This window comes from Mustela erminea, chromosome 4 (assembly GCF_009829155.1).
Source record: "Mustela erminea isolate mMusErm1 chromosome 4, mMusErm1.Pri, whole genome shotgun sequence".
Lineage (NCBI taxonomy): Eukaryota > Metazoa > Chordata > Mammalia > Carnivora > Mustelidae > Mustela > Mustela erminea.
In genome coordinates, this window is record NC_045617.1 from 81354472 (window position 1) to 81372298 (window position 17827).

General features: G+C 36.9%; 1 protein-coding gene across 3 annotated transcripts in view; it reads left to right on the forward strand.

Annotated features, from left to right (window-relative positions):
• CEP85L (centrosomal protein 85 like) overlaps nt 1-17827 on the forward strand; it is a 174299-nt gene that overhangs the window by 15917 nt on the left and 140555 nt on the right. The window lies entirely within an intron of this gene.

Consider the following 17827-nt stretch of genomic DNA (forward strand, 5'->3'; position numbering starts at 1 on the left):
TTGCAGTACTAAAATTCTGTTAGAGATGAACTATAGTTTTTAGTTATCCTCTGGATGAGAATGGGATGAAAAATTTGGACTATATATCATGTAAAATTCAAAGTTTTCTACAAGGATGTTGTATTGCTCTTATAGAGGCAGGTGTGTGTTTATTGACCCTAAGAAATATATATTGCCTTGCCATGACATTGCAGAAGCTTTCGAGAAGCTTTCTCAGTAGTATTGAGCATTGCATCACGTTTAAGGAATAATGTACTGAAAAGCTTGACTAGAAATTAAGTTCTTTAATTTTGGGGAGATAGTTAATTTTCTCAGAACTTTATTTTGAAATGTGTTGGAACTTGAACTCATCACCCTGATATCAAGATCTGAGCTGAGAATAAGAGTCAGATGCTTAACTGACTGAGCCACCCAGACATCCCCTAGAACTAATGTTTTGTTTTAGTTTTGGCATTTAAATATGTGTGGCACTTAGGCATGAGTAAACAAAAGGCTAACAGAAATAATTAGCTTAACTTCCTTTGCAGGCTAATGGTCACCTAAATAAAAGTAGCATTTATTAGGCTTAACTACTTCTTTATTTAGGAAAACTTCTTTTGATTGGGATTTTTATTTTCTCCTAGGTGCTGTTGATCCTTCTAAGTTTTGGCATAATTTGCTACCATGTGTAGAATATATTTTCTAGTGGTACTTTGAAATAGTTATATTCAAGGACAAAGGGGAACCTCTGGAATACCATTTGGTATACTTTCTCCACATTTGCAGTGGTTTTATTAAAAAGTCTCATTTTTACTAGTTTATAAACAGAACAGAGGGTTATAAGAGATTAAATTAAATGTGGCCCTCTTTCTAAATGGCTACCAATGTACTTTTTCTGAACGCAGCATTTCAAGTAACCAGAAGATAAGACTCTTCCTTTTTAAACATATATAATGAGTACTTGGCAAATATTTATTGGTTTGAATTCATACTTTTTCTGTGAAAGGCAAACCACTTATTTATCTGATCATTGTTCTTAATTGAAGTAATCTTAACCTCAACCTAAACCAATGAAAGGTATTCCTTGTTGTGACAGAATTGTAAATAAGGAAATTCAGAATCAAATCTGAAGAATATAGTCTTATACCTTTAGTGGTAATGTGTCTAAAATTATTTAAAGTAGTTGATGAATGAACTTCTCTATTTTTTTATGTTTAGAAAGCAAAGACTAATAGTTTTTGATTATTTAAAATTCAGTTTTTATTTACATTCCCACCAGTAGTTCCTTTTCTCCACTTCCTTGCCAGTATTTGTTATTTTGTGGCTCTTTGATAATGGCCATTCTAACTGGTGTGAGGTGGTATCTCATGGTGGTTTAGATTTTGGCTATTTGTATATCTTTTTTGGAAAAATACCTATTCAGGTCCTCTGCCCATTTTAAAATCTGAGATATATATTTGTATGTACATCTATATACATATCTATATATAGATAGATATATATACACCCCTGTGTGTGTGTGTGTGTGTGTGTGTGTATTTTATATATGGCTGTTCAGTTGTATGAGTTTCTTATATATTTTGGATATTAAATCCTTTTTACAGGGGCATCTGGGTGGCTCAGTTGGTTAGGTGTCCAACTTTTATCTCAGCTCAGGTTTCCATTTCAAGGTCTTAAGGTCAAATCCCATGTTGGGCTCTGGTGGGCGTGGAGCCTACTTTAAACAAAAACGTATTAGGTACATGATTTGGAAATACTTTTTTATATTCCATAGGTTGCCTTTTCATTTTGTTGATGGTTTCCTTTGCTGTACAGAAGCTTTTTAGTTTGATGCAGTCCTGCTTGTTTATTTTTGCTTTTGTTGCCTTTGCTTTTGGTGGCAAGTCCAAAAAAATTATTGCCAAGACTGATGTCAAGGAGCTTACCCTCTATGTTTTCTTCCAGGAGTTTTATGGTTTCAGGCCTTATGTGCAAGCTTTTAACTCATTTTGAGTTGATTTTTGTGTATGGTATTAAGATAGGGATCCAGTTTCATTCTTTTGCATGTGACTGCCCAGTTTTCCCAATACCATTTATTGAAGAGACTATCCTTTTCCCATTGTATATTCTTGACTACTTTGTAGTAAATTAATACACCATATATGCTTGGGTTTATTTCTGGGCCCTTTATTCTGTTCCATTGATGTATGTGTTTGTTTTTATACCTGGCACTTTTAAAAATTTTTACTTATTAAAGATTTATATTTGAAAGAGACAGCGTGAGTGGGAGGGGCAGAGGGATAGGGAGAGAGAATCTCAGGTAGAGTCTGCACTGAACACAGAGCCCATGATGCACAGGTCCTGAGCTGAAACCAAAAGCTGGGATACTTAACTAGCTGTGCCACCCAGGAGCCCCTTTATGCCTGGCACTTTTAAAGGTATATCTCTTCATGATTTTTCACCAAGATGGCAGAGGAGAAGGAGACCTTAGTTGTGTCTGCTCTCAGGAGTTCAGCTAGATAGCTATCAAATCATTCCGAACACCTGTGAACTCAACCAGAGTCTAAGAAAAGAATAGCTGTAACTCTTCAAATAGAAAAGTGACTGCTTTCTGTAAGGTAGGAGGGATGGAGAAGTGAATCTGAGCTGATACATGGGAAGACACACTGTGAGGGGAGGGGGCCTCTGTAAGCTTGGTATCGGAAAGTGATACAGCAGCAGAATGCGAAATCAGAACTTTTATTTTTATTTATTTATTTAAGAATCCTTTTTTTTTTTTTTTTTTTGACAGAGAGATTGAAAGAGAGCACAAGTTGGCAGAGCAGCAGGCAGAGGGAGAGGGAATAGCAGGCTCCCCACCGAGCAGGGAGCCTGATGCAGGGCTTAATCCCAGGACCCTGGGATCATGACCTGAGCCAAAGGCAGACACTTAACCAACTGAGCTACCCAGGCGCCCCACAAAATCAGAACTTTTAGAAGTCTGCTACGGTGAGGGACATCCCTGCCTGAAAGGAGCTCAGGTGGTGAAGCAGGGCAGAATCCTACGTGAGACAGTGTGGTCTTGGTGTCCCCGGGGTCATAGGAAGACAAGACAGAGGGGTACCTGAGTGCGTCAGAGTTTCCAGGCATTGGAGTGGGGAAGCTGGCTGCTATCAGTGAGCCCAGGAGTGGGTTCTCAGCTCAGCGTTGCCATAAACTGAACTGTGGCCTGGTGGGGCAACTGCTTTCTGAGCAGGGGCCCAACAAGTGGCAGAACTGGCAGAACTGGTGGAGACCCCTGGGAGGAGTGGTGCAGGTGGTACATCAGAGTCTGCTGGGTTTAGAAACTCAAAGTGGGGTTGCCTGTCTGAGATAGAAATGCTTGGTCACAGGCTGGGTGAGCACGGAGTGGCAACCAAGACCAGGGAGGACCAGAGTGATTGACTGCTCTTCCCTAAGGGTGCGCTAAGGAGTCAGGCCCAAACTCTTGACTCTGAGGCTTGAGATAGAGAGACCACCATTTCAATCTCATCCGCTAAAGCAGTAGGGAAAGTCTTAAGGCAACAAAAGCCACATAAAGCAATCCAGTCCAGAACAGATTATTTAGCCTGGCCCCCTTGGCAAGGGTGGTGCAATTCTGCTCAGGTCAAAGACACTCGAGAATCAGGGTAACAGGCTCCTCCCCCAGAAGATCAGCAAGAACATCCAGGCAAGACCAACTTTACCAATCATTGAGAACTGCAGAACTCCAACACTAGGGGCATATGGCATACAGACTTCAAGTTTTTTCCCCCATAATTCTTAAGTTCATAATTTTATGACTTTAAATTTATTCATAATTTTATGAATAAATTCATAATTTTTTTCTCTTTCCTTTTCAACCAATTTCTTCTCAACTTTTTAAAAAATCTTTTATTTTCAGTTTTACAGTTACATTCTAGCCTTTCATTTTATTTAATTTTGTTTTTGTATATATATTTTTCTTTCTTTACCATTCTGGGATGCAGTTTCTTCTAACAGACCAAAATACATCAGAATCTAGTGTATGGCTCTATTCTCTTCACCTGTCTGATCATATTATCTCTCTCTCTCTCTCTTTCTTCTTTTTTTTTTTTTTTTTTGGTTCTGTTAAAGTCTTTTTTAAAAAATTTTTATCTTTACCGTTACATTATTTCAGTGTATTTTGTTTGTGTGTATATATGTATATATATCACATATACATACATACATATATATATTACAGTTTTGAGATGTAGTGTTTTGTAACAAACCAACCAAAATACAGTTGCTCTGTTCTGTTCACTTGTCTGTTTATATTTCTCCCCCTTTTTTCCCTTTTAATTTCATTTTTTAAAGTTATATTCTGTCCTTTCATTGTATTTGATTTTTTACATATATAACTTCTTCTTTCTTTACAGTTTTGGGGTCTAGTTTTCTGACAAAGAGACCAAATACACTAGCCCCCTGTCTGATTACATTCTTTCTTCTTTCTTTCTTTCTTTATTTATTTAAAAAAAATTTTTTTTTTTACAGATTTTATTTATTTGACAGAGAGAGATCACAAGTAGGCAGAAAGGCAGGCAGAGAGAGAGGAAGGGAAGCAGGCTCCCTGCTGAGCAGAGAGCCCAGTGTGGAACTTGATCCCAGGACCCTGAGATCATGACCTGAGCAGAAGGCAGCAGCTTAACCCACTGAGCCACCCAGGCACCCACATTCTTTCTTCTTAAAAAAAATTTTTTTTCCCCCAGTTTTGGGTTGTACCTGATTTTTTTTTTAATTTAATTTTTTTTTTTTTCAGTGTTCCTGATTTCTTTAGTGTATATTTCTCTGTGGTTGTTGTTGGGACAAAGGTCCATAACCTACAAGGGTAGAAACATTAGGCTTGGAGCATACCTATCCACAGAGACCTGGCAGGCCAGAAAGGACTGGCATGATATATGCAGGTACTAAATGAGAAACATTTGCAGCCTAGAATACTTTACCAAAATAGAAGGCTGTTATTCAAAATAGAAGGAGAGATAAAAAGCTTCCAGGACAAACAGAAATTTAAAGAACTTGTGAACACCAAACTAGCCCTACAAGGAATATTAAAAAGGGTCCTTTAAGCAAAGAGGGAGCCCCAAAGTTAAATAAACCAGAAAGGAACAGAGACATTTTACAGAAATGTTGACTTTATAGGTAATACAATGGCACTAAATTCATATCTTTCAGTACTTACTCTGAATTTAAATGGGCTAAGTGCCCCCAATCAAAAGACACAGTGTATCAAATTGGATAAAAAAAGCAAGCCCCCCCCCCAAAAAAGCAAGACCCACTGATAAGCTGTCTGCAAGAAACTTATTTTCGACCCAAAGACACTTCCAGATTTAAAATTGGTGGGGGGGGACCATACATTATGCTAGTGGACATGAAAATAAAGCTGGGATAACAATGCTTATATCATACAAATTAGATTTTTTTTTTTAAGATTTTATTTGACAGAGAGAGATCACAAGTAGGCAGAGAGGTAGGAAGAGAGAGAGGGGGAAGCAGGCTCCTTGCTGAGCAGAGAGCTCCATGCAGGGCTCGATCCCAGGACCCCGGGATCATTACTTGGGCCGAAGTCAGAGGCTTTAACCCACTGAGCCACCCAGGCACCCCACAAATTAGATTTTAAAACCAACGACTGTAATAAGAGATGGGGAAGGACATTATATCATAACTAAAGGGTCTATCCAACAAGAAAATCTAACAGTTGTAAATATTTATGCCCCTAACATGGGAGCAGCCAGTTATATAAACAAATTAATAACAAAAATAAAGAAACACATAGATAATAATACAATAATTGTAGGGGACTTTAGCACCCCCCTCACTGCAATGGACAGATCATCTAAGCAGAGGATCAACAAGGAAACAGCTTTGAATGACACACTGGACCACATGGACTTTAAGATACATTCAGAACACTCCATCCTAAAGCAACAGAAAATGCATTCTTCTTGAGTGGACATGGAACATTCTCTAGAATAGATAATATATTGGGTCACAAATCAGGTCTCAGCTGGCAACAAAAAAATTTGTATCATTCCCTGCATATTTTCAGACTGCAGTGCTTTGAAACCTGGAACTCAATCAGAAGAGGAAATTTGGAAAGAACTCAAATATATGGAGACTAAAGAGCATCATACTAAAGAATGAATGGGTCAACCAGCAAATAAAAGAAGAATTTAAAAAATTCATGGAAACAAAATGAAAACACAACTGTTCAAAACCTTCGGAATGCAGCAAAGGTGGTCCTAAGAGGAAAGTGTATAGCAATACAAGCCTTTCTAAAGAAATAAAAAAGATCTCAGATATACAACATAACCTTACACCTAAAGGAGCTGGAGAAAGAACAGCAAATACAGCTTCCTCTTCCCAGCAGGAGAAGAGAAAAAGAAAGAGCAGAAATCAATGAAACAGAAACCCAAAGAATATTAGAAGAGATCAACGAAACTAGGAGCTGGTTCTTTGAAAGAATTAATAAGATTGACAGATTGGGCCAGACTAACCAAAAGGAAAGATATAGATACCAAATAGATAAAATCATAAATGAAGGAGGAGAGATTACAACCAACGCCAAAGAAATACAATTATAAGAGCATATTATGAGCAACTGTGTGCCAACAAATTAGGCAATCTGGAAGAAATGGATACATTCCTAGAGACATATGAACTACCAAAATTGGACTAGGAAGAAACAGAAAACCTGAAAAGACCCATAACCAGTAAGGAGATTGAAGCAGTCATCAAAAATCTCCTAACAAAAAGTGCTCTGCGCCAGACGGCTTCCCAGGAGAATTCTACCAAACATTTAAAGAAGAATTAATATCTGTTCTCCTGAAACTGTTCCAAAAAAAAAAAAAAAAATAGAAATGGAAGGAAAAGTTGGCATCACAATTCCAGACTTCAAGCTCTATCACAAAGCTGTAATCATCAAGACAATATGGTACTGGCACCAAAACAGATGCAGAGATCAATGCAACAGAATAGAGAGCCAAGAAATGGACCCTCAACTCTGTGGTCAACTAATCTTCAACAAATCAGGAAAGAATATCCAATGGAAAAAAGACAAGTCTCTTCAATAAATGGTGCTGGGTATATTGGGAAGCCACATGCAGAAAAATGAAACTGGACCATTTTCTTAAACCATATACAAAAATAGACTCAAAATGGATGAAAGACCTAAATGTGAGACAGGAATCCATCAAAATCCTAGAGGAGAACACAAGCAGCAACGTCTGTGACCTTGGCCACGGCCACTTCTTGCTAGACAGGTCTCTAAATGCAAGGGGAACAAAGGCAAAAAGAAACTATTGAGACTTCATCAAGAAAGAAAGCTTTTGCACAGGAAAGGAAAGGAAACAGTCCACAAAATCAAAAGACAATCAGCAGAATGGGAGAAGATACTTAACAAAGGTCATTTCAGATAAAGGGCTAGTTTGTAGAATCTATAAAGAACTTATAAAACTCAACACCTAAGGAATAGATAATCTGATCAAGAAATGGGCAGAAGACATGACCAGATGTTTCTGCAAAGAAGATATCCAAATGGGGGCGCCTGGGTGGCTCAGTGGGTTAAGCCTCTCTCTGCCTTCGGCTCGGGTCATGATCTCAGGGTCCTGGGATCAGGTCCCGAGTCAGGCTTTCTGCTCTGCAAGCAGGGAGCCTGCTTCTCCATCTCTCTCTGCCTGCCTCTCTGCCTACCGATCTCTCTCTATAAAATAAATAAAATCTTTAAAAAAAAAAAAAAAGATTTCCAAATGGCCAACAGACACATGAAAAAATGCTCAACATCACTCAGCATCAGAGAAATACAAATCAAAACCACAATGAAATACTACCTCATACCAGTCAGAATGGCTAAAATTAACAAGTCGGGAAACGACAGATGTTAGTGAGGATGTGGAGAAAGGGGGACCCTCCTACACTGTTGGTGGGAATGCAAGCTGGTGCAGCCACTCTGGAAAACAGTATGGAGGTTCCTCAAAAAGTTGAAAATAGAACTATCCTATGACCCAGTGCCCTACTGAGTATTTACCCCAAAGATACAGATGTAATCATTCGAAGGGGCACCTGCACCACAGTGTTTATAGTAGCAATGTCCACAATAGCGAGATGGAAAGAGTGCAGATATCCATTGACAGATAAATGAATAAAGAAGATGTGGTAATATACGTACATATACACACACACATATACACCATATATATGGTATGCATATATATACATATATACACACATATACATGCATATATATGTACATACACACACATACACATACAGTGTAACACTATTCAGCCATCAAAAAATGAACTCTTAACCATTTGCAGTGATGTGATTGGAATTAGAGGGTATTATGCTAAGTGAAATAAGTCAATCAGAGAAAGATAATTAAATGATGTCACTCATGTGGAACCTAAGACGCAAAATAGAGGATCTTAGGGTGTGAGAGGAAAAAAACCAAAAGATAAAATCGGAGAGGGAGACAAACCATAAGAGACCCTTAATCATAGGAAACAAATTGAGGGTTGCTGGAGGGGTGGGAAGTGGGGGGGGATGGATAACTGGGTGACATGTAAGCAGGGCATGTGATGTAATGAGGACTGGGTATTAAGTAAGACTGATGAATTACTGACTTCTATCTCTCTGAACCCAATAATACATTATATGTTAATTGAATTTGAATTAAATAATAAATAAATCTCTTCATATTCATTTAATTATCACAATGCTATAAGATAGGTACTCTAATTTGTTCTCTCTTTACGTGTGAAGAAAATTGAGCTATGGTTTATTTATTTATTTATTTATTTATTTGATGTTGGAAATGTGTTTATTTATTATGTACATATTTGCCGAGTTTCTTCCAAAGGGCAGGCACTGGGAATACAGTGCTGAACCAGATTCCCAAAGACTCTTTTCTTGTGGAACTTACCTTCTAGGAGGAGAGCCAAAAATTGCAGTGCAGACACAATAAAGCTTGTGATGAGTGCTTTAAAGGAAAAAATATAAAAGACTTATGTGACAGATAAGAAAATAAAGTCAAAGGTACATTCAATAGGACCATCAGCGAAGGTCTTTCTGAGAGGTGTTCAAAGTGAGATTTAAAAAAGAGGAGAGGGGCGCCTGGGTGGCTCAGTGGATTAAGCCGCTGCCTTCGGCTCAGGTCATGATCTCAGTGTCCTGGGATCGAGCCCCGCATCGGGCTCTTTGCTCAGCGGGAGCCTGCTTCTCTCTCTCTCTCTCTCTGCCTGACTTTCCGCCGACTTGTGATCTCTCTGTCAAATAAATAAATAAAATCTTTAAAAAAAAAAAAAAAAAAAAGAGGAGAAGCAACACAGGTTAAAAGAAGGAGAAAGAGAATTCCTTGCCCAAGGAGCAGCAACTAAAAACACACTGAGTCAAAAGATAGACTGGCATGTTCTAAAACTGTCAGAAGACTATTATGGTTGGAAAAAGTGGTGCGTGGCATTAAATGATAGAATAGAGAGTTTATACGAATTCCTAGTTTAACATTTACCTTCGTCGGTTTAGGCTGCTGTACCCAAAACACCATATACTGGGCAGCTTACAAACAACAAATTGCTTTTTCACAGTTCAAGAGGCTGAGAAGTCCAAAATCAAGGTGCCGGCAGATTCTATGTCTGATGAGGTCCTGCTTCCTGCTTCCTGGACACGTGTTTTTATTTGTTTCTGTGTTTGTTTAAAGTTCTCTGGGGTCTCTTTTGTAAGGACACTCATCCCATTCATCCAGTTTCTACCTTCATAACCCCGTCACCTAATAGTAAAATTTATTTATTTATTTTTAAAGATTTTATTTATTTGACAGAGAGAGAGAGAGAGAGATCACAAGTAGGCAGAGAGGCAGGCAGAGAGAGAGGACGAAGCAGGCTCCCTGCTGAGCAGAGAGCCAGATTCCAGGCTTGATCCCAGGACCCTGAGACCATGACCTGAGCCGAAGGCAGAGGCTTAACCCACTGAGTCACCCAGGTGTGCCCCTTCCCTTTTTTTAAGGATTTTATTTATGAGCTACAGTTTAGATAAGTGATTTACTCCAGGGCTCACTGCTAATAAGAGGTTGGATAGAGCTTATGTCCAGGCAGCCTGGTTTCACGGTCCATTCTTTACCACTAAGGAATATTAGAAATTCTATAATAGAACAATAAAAAAACCAAGACAATTAGATTCACTTACCCTAGAAATAATCAGTACTAAAATGGACTAGATGATGGCAATGAGGAACAAATATTGCCGTATTGTTTCTTCCATTTTAGCTAGATAATCTCTAGTGTAGGTTGAGATTTTCTCTCTTCTGTGTGTGTGTGTGTGTGGTTACTAGTAATGTGAATGCTTTTATGTTCCTTTTAATTTTTTGTAACTTTTTCTGGTTTTTTTTTTTTTTTTGGTTCCTATAGGAGATTGTTTTCTCATATTTATTAGGAATTTTGGCCATCATCCCCCCCAAACCATTTATAATAATTATTTTTTAGCTGCTTTGGAAAGTGTTTACTGATCTTTAAATAGGTACTTAATTGCAGACTGGCTCAAGGCATAGTTAAAAATCTCTTGGATTTTAAATTAAACAGATTCCCCCCCCCCCCACCAACCCTGTTTAATCATAATTCTGAAAGGAAATATGTGTGTGTGTGTATGTGTATTTTTTTTCTTAAAGATTTCATTTGTCAGAGAGAGGGAGAGCAGCAGACAGAGGGAGAAGCAGATGCTCTGCTGAGCAGGGAGTCCAATGTAGGACTTCATCCCAGGACCCTGGAATCATGACCTGAGCTGAGGGCAGATGTTAATCAGCTGAGCCACCCAGGCATCCCAGGAAAAATACTTTTTAGATCTAATTATAAGGTTTCCAGAATTTTAATTTTATACCATGAACATTTATTGGCTAGTAGTGGCAATAATGACTGCATTTATTGAGACCCTGCCTGACTCTGCAGCTCTGTGCTAGAAAAAAAAGGTTGTCTTTTACTGTTCTTAATGTGGTGAAGAAGAAAGTCATACACAAAGGGGTTAATATAGTTTAGAAAATGCTGTTATTGGAATTTTTAATGATATATTGGGAGAGCACAAAGAAGACATTTAGAGCAAGTTAATTCCGAACTGCGACCTTTAAAGAAGGTAGAGAAGGAAAATAATTTGGAGTCATTAAAGGACCTAATCTGTTGGGAGGCAGTGATTAGGTATGTATGTTTGGAGAGTGTTTATAGGGGAGCTGGAATGGGTGAGGCTGGAGTTGGAGGAAATAGAAGGTGGGCTGTCAATTGGTGAAGAACTTTGGCAAATTTAAGTAGTTTGAGTTTTATTTAAAATGCAGGAAGGAACCTATAAATTTATATGAACAGGAGAATGATGTAAATATATTTGATTGTCAAAAGGTAACTGGCGATGGGGGTTGAGGATGACTTGGGTGGCCTTACTTCAGAGGGAGATTCTTGCAGCAGTCCAGCCAAAGATGTGATCTGTGATGGTGGGCATGGAGACGAGAGATCTAATTCAATTAGTATTTACAAAATGGACTAAATAGTTTTACAAACTGATTACCTGTAAGAGTTAAGTAAAAGAGGTGTTCTCTGGATTTATTTGTATTTAATTCAGTCATACATTGATTTCTACTGATAGTAGAATTGGGGCAGTTGAGGGCCACTGTTCTGAACTTTGCGCAGAAGTACTTTGTACAGAAGTACTTTGTACTTGTTAACATTTCAGAGGTGTTGAAATGTGAGATATGTGCATCTTCTGGCATACAAGGGTAAATATGCTTTGACATTTTGTTTTGTTCTGTGTTGGGTTTTTTTTTTTTTGTAAAACAGTTGGTTCTCAATCCACTGATAACCTGCATTTTGAGAAATACTGCAGTTTATATTTAGCAGCTTTTGTATGTAAAAGTAAATCTGCTTTGTTATTTTTATTTTCTTCTGGCTTAGAGTTGTCATTTAAAAAATTCAGTAAGATTAGTTATTCTTCTAAGTGCAGTTATAGATATATAACATATTATGGAAGACTTGATATTGTATGCATCTTTGCTTCCAACTTAAAAAAAAAAAGCTTCAAAAAGAAAATGTAATAGGTTACCTCTTCACTTGATGCTGATCTTGTATTTTCCAGAGAATTACTAGTTTTTAATTACTAGTTTTTAAGTAGTTTTTAAATTTTTGTTTTTAAATAAGTTATCCCTAGGCATTCAGTATTTATATGTAAAAGAATTGAAATTGGTGTTAAAAAATACACTGTTTTCCAAAGAGAAGTTCTAGTGTGGTGTCTTGGTATCTTTGCTATTCTTACAGAAGTGCTTCTGTCTTTGTTCTAGAGAAAACTGATTTTACAGTCAAACATTCAGTTGCTCTAATATGATAGACCTAGGTAAGACTTTATTGTTATAGGCCACTGAGACTTATTTTAATATTTTAAAGTCCATAGCTTGTCTCTAGAAATTGAGTAGTTCCCATTTCAGTAGCATAGTCATATAAATACTGTGTAAGAAAATTTTTCTTATTTTTCCTGCTAAGCATAGTTCACTTATAGTTCTTAACTGCTTTGTGATCTGGATTGACTTGAGTAGAGACAAAACATATTATTTTCAGAATAAATTAATTCAATCTAAATTAAAGATTAGAGTATTATTTTATTCATAATATTTGTTAATTATCTTTAGTGTCCTAAGCGTATAGTATAAATTGGATCTTTTTAAAAAAAGAAGTGTAGTTGACCTTTAAACAGTGCAGGAATTAGGGGTGCCAGTCCGCTGTGCAGTCAAATGTGTATGATTTTTTTGACTCTTCGAAAACTTAACTACTAATAGCTTGATATTGATTGGGAGTCCTTACAGATAACATAAACAGTTGATTAATGCATATCTTATATGTTATATCTGTTATGTACTAGATTTTTACAATAAAGCTAGAGAAAAAACATTAAGAAATTCACAACAGAAAATACAATACTGTGTTGTATTTGTCAATACCTAAGTTTATATCATCTGTGTACAAGATGAACTGTCTATATCTGTATCAATATTTTCCTAAATAATACAAAACACTGTCATTGTTATACATGTAACCTAATGCTAGATACCAGAAATGAAAAGATAGTTCGAAAAAGAAAATTCATATGTATTTACAGGTATAAGGATTCATGCATTGATAATGAAGAAGCAATAATATGATTGCTCATCAGTAGCCTAGCCTATGCATTAATGAATGAATCATTATAACATTTTAATGGCGTATAGTATTACATTTATATTCATAATACATTGTTGGAAACAGTGTTACATTTTTTTAAAAACCACTTATGTGTGATGATAAGCTGATAGAGTTTTCGTTACTAGAGAGAGGGGCATACTATAAGGTAATGTAATTCTTTGAACCCAAAGTTACAAAACTGAGAAAACTAACACATTATTGATTTGATATTTAATATTACTCATTTTATGCCTGTGTGAAGATAGGCTATCCACTACCATACAGGTTTTTTACAGGATGTTCTGCATGTGAATACTTAGGCAGTTATGATAATGGCACAAAAACATCTCATGCAGTTCTTGCCGTACAATTATTAGATTTTCATGCGAAGTCACACGTGTATACAGCGGGTAAGTTTATTAACTGTATGGCATGATGATTATTTACTGCTCATTAAGTGGAGGTAGATCATCAGAGAGGTCTTTATTCTTTTTTTTTTTTTAAAGATTTTATTTATTTATTTGACAGAAGAGATCACAGTAGACAGAGAGGCAGGCAGAGAGAGAGAGAGGGAAGCAGGCTCCGTGCTGCGCAGAGAGCCCGATGTGGGACTCGATCCCAGGACCCTGAGATCACGACCTGAGCCGAAGGCAGCCGCTTAACCCACTGAGCCACCCAGGCGCCCCGAGAGGTCTTTATTCTTGTTTTCATGTTGAAGGCTAAGGAGGAGGAGAAAGAGGAGGGGGGTTGGTCTTGCTTTACTATAAGTGGTAGAGGTGGACGAGGTGGAGGAAGTGGTTGGGGAGGCAGTACAGACAAGCACACTGGGTGTAACTTCACATGAATACATCATCATTTCTATCTGACTTCTTGACTTTCTCATTTCTCAAAAAATGTTACTAAGTAGTACCAGTCATTCTTCTGTTTTCTTTAGTTTTTAGCGCTTGCGTCGTGGAATAGCCCATGTTGTAAAAAAAGGTCAAAGCAGTCTTGAGTAATCAGAACCCTTCTGCCAGATTGTTCAATGTCAGTTTGTTTTCTGGCACTGCTGCTTCTATGTCTTCTCTCTAATTGTCTGGCATTGGTTCAGAAGCTCTCCTCTCTAAGTCATCTTCTGTTTATTTCTCAGGGATTGTATCTATTAGCTCTTGAATTTCTCCAAGATCCATATCTTGAAAGCCTCAGTTTCCCACTTACTTTGCCATTTCCACAATCTCTTTCATTATTCCTTTGGCTGGCTCTGTTGTAAATCCTGTGAAGTCATACACAACATCTTGACACAGTTTCTTCCAGCAGGAATTTATTGTTTTTGGGTTGATGGCTTTCACAGCTTTTTCTATGACGATGGTATCTTGAGTGGTGTAATCCTTCCCAAACTTTCATGATGTTCTCTCTATTGAGGTTCTTTTCCATGGCATTCATAATCCTTTCCACAGGGAACCATGCAAAATGAATCTTAAAGGTCCTTATGACCTCTTGATTCAGAGGTTGAGTTTGAGAGATTGTATTGGGGCACTTTGATATCTTTGGTACTGAACTCACAAGATTTTAGGTGGTCAGGGGCTTTGTCAGATATCAAAAGCACTTTAAAATACAATCCCTGGGACGCCTGGGTGGCTCAGTTGGTTAAGCAGCTGCCTTTGGCTCAGGTCATGATCCCAGTGTCCTGGGATCGAGTCCCACATCAGGATCCTTGCTCCGCAGGGAGCCTGCTTCTCCCTCTGACTCTGCCTTCCACTCTCTCTGCCTGTGCTCACTCTCGCTCGCTCTCTCTCTGACAAATAAATAAATAAAATCTTAAAAATAAAATAAAATAAAATAAAATACAGTCCCTTTCTGGCAAGTTGCTTCCTGACTTGAGGGACAAAGCATCAATGGAACCAGTCTAGAAAAAGGGTTCTTGTTCAGGCCTTCTTGTTTTGCAACCAAAAGACTGGCTGCTGATTGTTAGTTACCTTTTTCCTTCAAAGCTGGGGGTTAGAAGCTTTTTAGATAAGGACAGTCCTGACCACACGCAGGACTGCATTTGCACAGAGCGACTGTTAGCCCAGCCCTTCCTGCATTAAGTTTTGGTGCTCACTCCTCTTCCTTACTAATACATCTTTTGTGGCCATTTCTTTCAGAGTAACACCCTTTCGTCTGCCTTTAAAAACCTGTACAGACAGATATCCTTTCTCATCAATGATTTTCATAACAGCATCTGGGAATTCATCTGCTGCCTCTTGGTGGGCAGAAGCTGTTTCTCCTGTTATCTTGAACTTTTTTAAGCCAAATTTCTTTCTAAAAACTATCAAATCATTCTGTGCTGGCATTAAATACTTCAGCTTTATATCGTTTACCTTCTTTTTGCTTTAAGTTGTCATGTACTGTAATGACTTTGCTTTTTCTCAAATCATACTAATCTTTAGGTATGCCATTCTTACACAACCTTGCACCTACCTAAAAGCTGTATTTTCAATACAAGATGAAAAGGTATTTCACAGAAAGTTCAAGTTCTTTACTCTTGCTTGTGTAGCTGCAGTCACAGCTTCACAAATTTCCTTTTCATTTTTAACAATGATCTTTATGCTGGATTCATTTATTCAGAAATGGAAGGCAACTACAGGTACAGACCTCAAACTATAGTACATATCAAGCATTCAACTTTTTCTTTCTAATGTCCTGGCTTTTTTTTTTCTTTTTTTTTTTTTTTGGTTCTTGGATGCATTTCTAGCATCACTAGTGACACTGTGTATGGGTCCCATGGTGTTGGAGATTTATGTTATTGAACACAACATGATATTTTCATGTTTTCTTTCATATGCAAGAACCACAAGAGATCGCTTTTTACTGTGATACACAATGTACTAGAGATGATTAGCATCACATGGATTTTTAAGTGGATAATAGCAATGAGAGGCGGCTACAAAATTATAACATTAGTACAGTATGTATGTACTATGGTTAATTTTATGCAATTATGATTTATTTCTACATCTTTGTGTTTACATTTCTCTTGACTTTAAATGGCACCATGTGTGAAATGTTTGTGTAAGTTTTGATTAATTATAACTTCTTATCATAGGTTTGTATGTATTTTATGGTAGTGATAAAATAGGACTCATATTTATATGTGTTTTGTGCACTCATGACAAACCTTTTTCTTAACTTTTTTTGGTATCTCTAGGCTAGTTGGTTTATTTGTAAGTTTTTTCATATTGTCACAAATCTCCAAAAAGTTTTTTGATAATGTTTACTTAAAAATATTCTGTGTATACGGGAGGCACTCAGTTCAAACCTATTGTTGTTCAAGGGTCAACTATAATGTTAGAAGTCTAAACACTTTTACTTTCTCTCACTATCAGTAAGATTGGACATTCTTTCATATCTTTGTCATTACATGTATTCCTAGCCTATTTATGCTATTTTCTGGATATCTTAAGAAATATTTGTCCATACCTGAGGATCTGATTGAGGAAAACATTTTGGTATAGATTATGGATAGATCAGAGTTAGAGCAGACCTGGTTACAGAATACTTCACTTGTTGCTTTAATGTGTGAGTGATTAATCAAATGAATTAAGGTAAGTCCCATTCTGAGAAAGGCCTAGAATCTATTAGGTTTTAAGTGGTTGTTCTGGACATCAAAGCTGGCTGTGTGTCTCTCTGGTCAGTATTTTAAAATTTTGAGTTAGTTTAAATGTATATGTTTTATTGGGAGGTGTGTTTTTTTGTTTGTTTTGTTTTGTTTTGTTTTCTGAGATAGAGAGAGAGTGAGAAAACTTGTTGGTGGGGGTAGGAAGGAAGAGAAAGAATTGTAAGCAGGTTTCATGCCCAGCACTGAGCTGAATGTGGGGCTTGATCTCACAATCCTGAGATCATGACCTGATCCAAAATCAAGAGTCATATGCTTAACTGACTGAGCCACCTAGGCACCTCTAAATGTATATGGTTTTTAAGGCTACTTATTTACCTTATATATCTATAAAACCAAAACAAATTTAATTCATAAATGATATGAAAATAGAAATTTAAACTAGTATTAACATGGCATGGTGTTTTAGTAAAACGATATCTTTAATGTTAGGATTAGTATTGGTAGAAAATAGCTTCAGGTCTGGTTTTATTAATCTTTATGAATTTTTATTTTTAATATTAAATACAGAGAGAGGCTTTTTCAAAAATAGTGGCAAAATGATTTAATCCATTTTATGGACATGTTTTTTATTTTGTGATCCTTACGTTAAATCTAAAAACTTTATTTTTTCTAATTGCTAGAAGGTACTCCTTATATGGCAGTTTCAATGGTGTGTCAGTTTGCAATTCTGTGACGATATCTTGTTTCATATCAGGATGATAAATGCCCCATACATTATTTGCTCTTTACTTAGAAACAGCTGCATTTGTGAACAGAGCACAAATGCGGGCATTGAAATTATTGATAATAAATCTGTTTTAAGGTAGCTATTCAGATCATCTGTAGTATGCTTATTAATTTTTTAAGGATGTCATTGAATGAAAGCCCCAAATTCTTGTGTAGAACTTGTTAACTTCCACAAATAAGTTTCAGGCTCCAATTTGAGAATCACGGTGTTCATCATTAATAAAGATATGTGTTTCTATAGCTTTTATATAAAATTCAATAAATTTAAAATTGCTTTTTAAGATTACCATAACTTTTTAAATATTTTGTT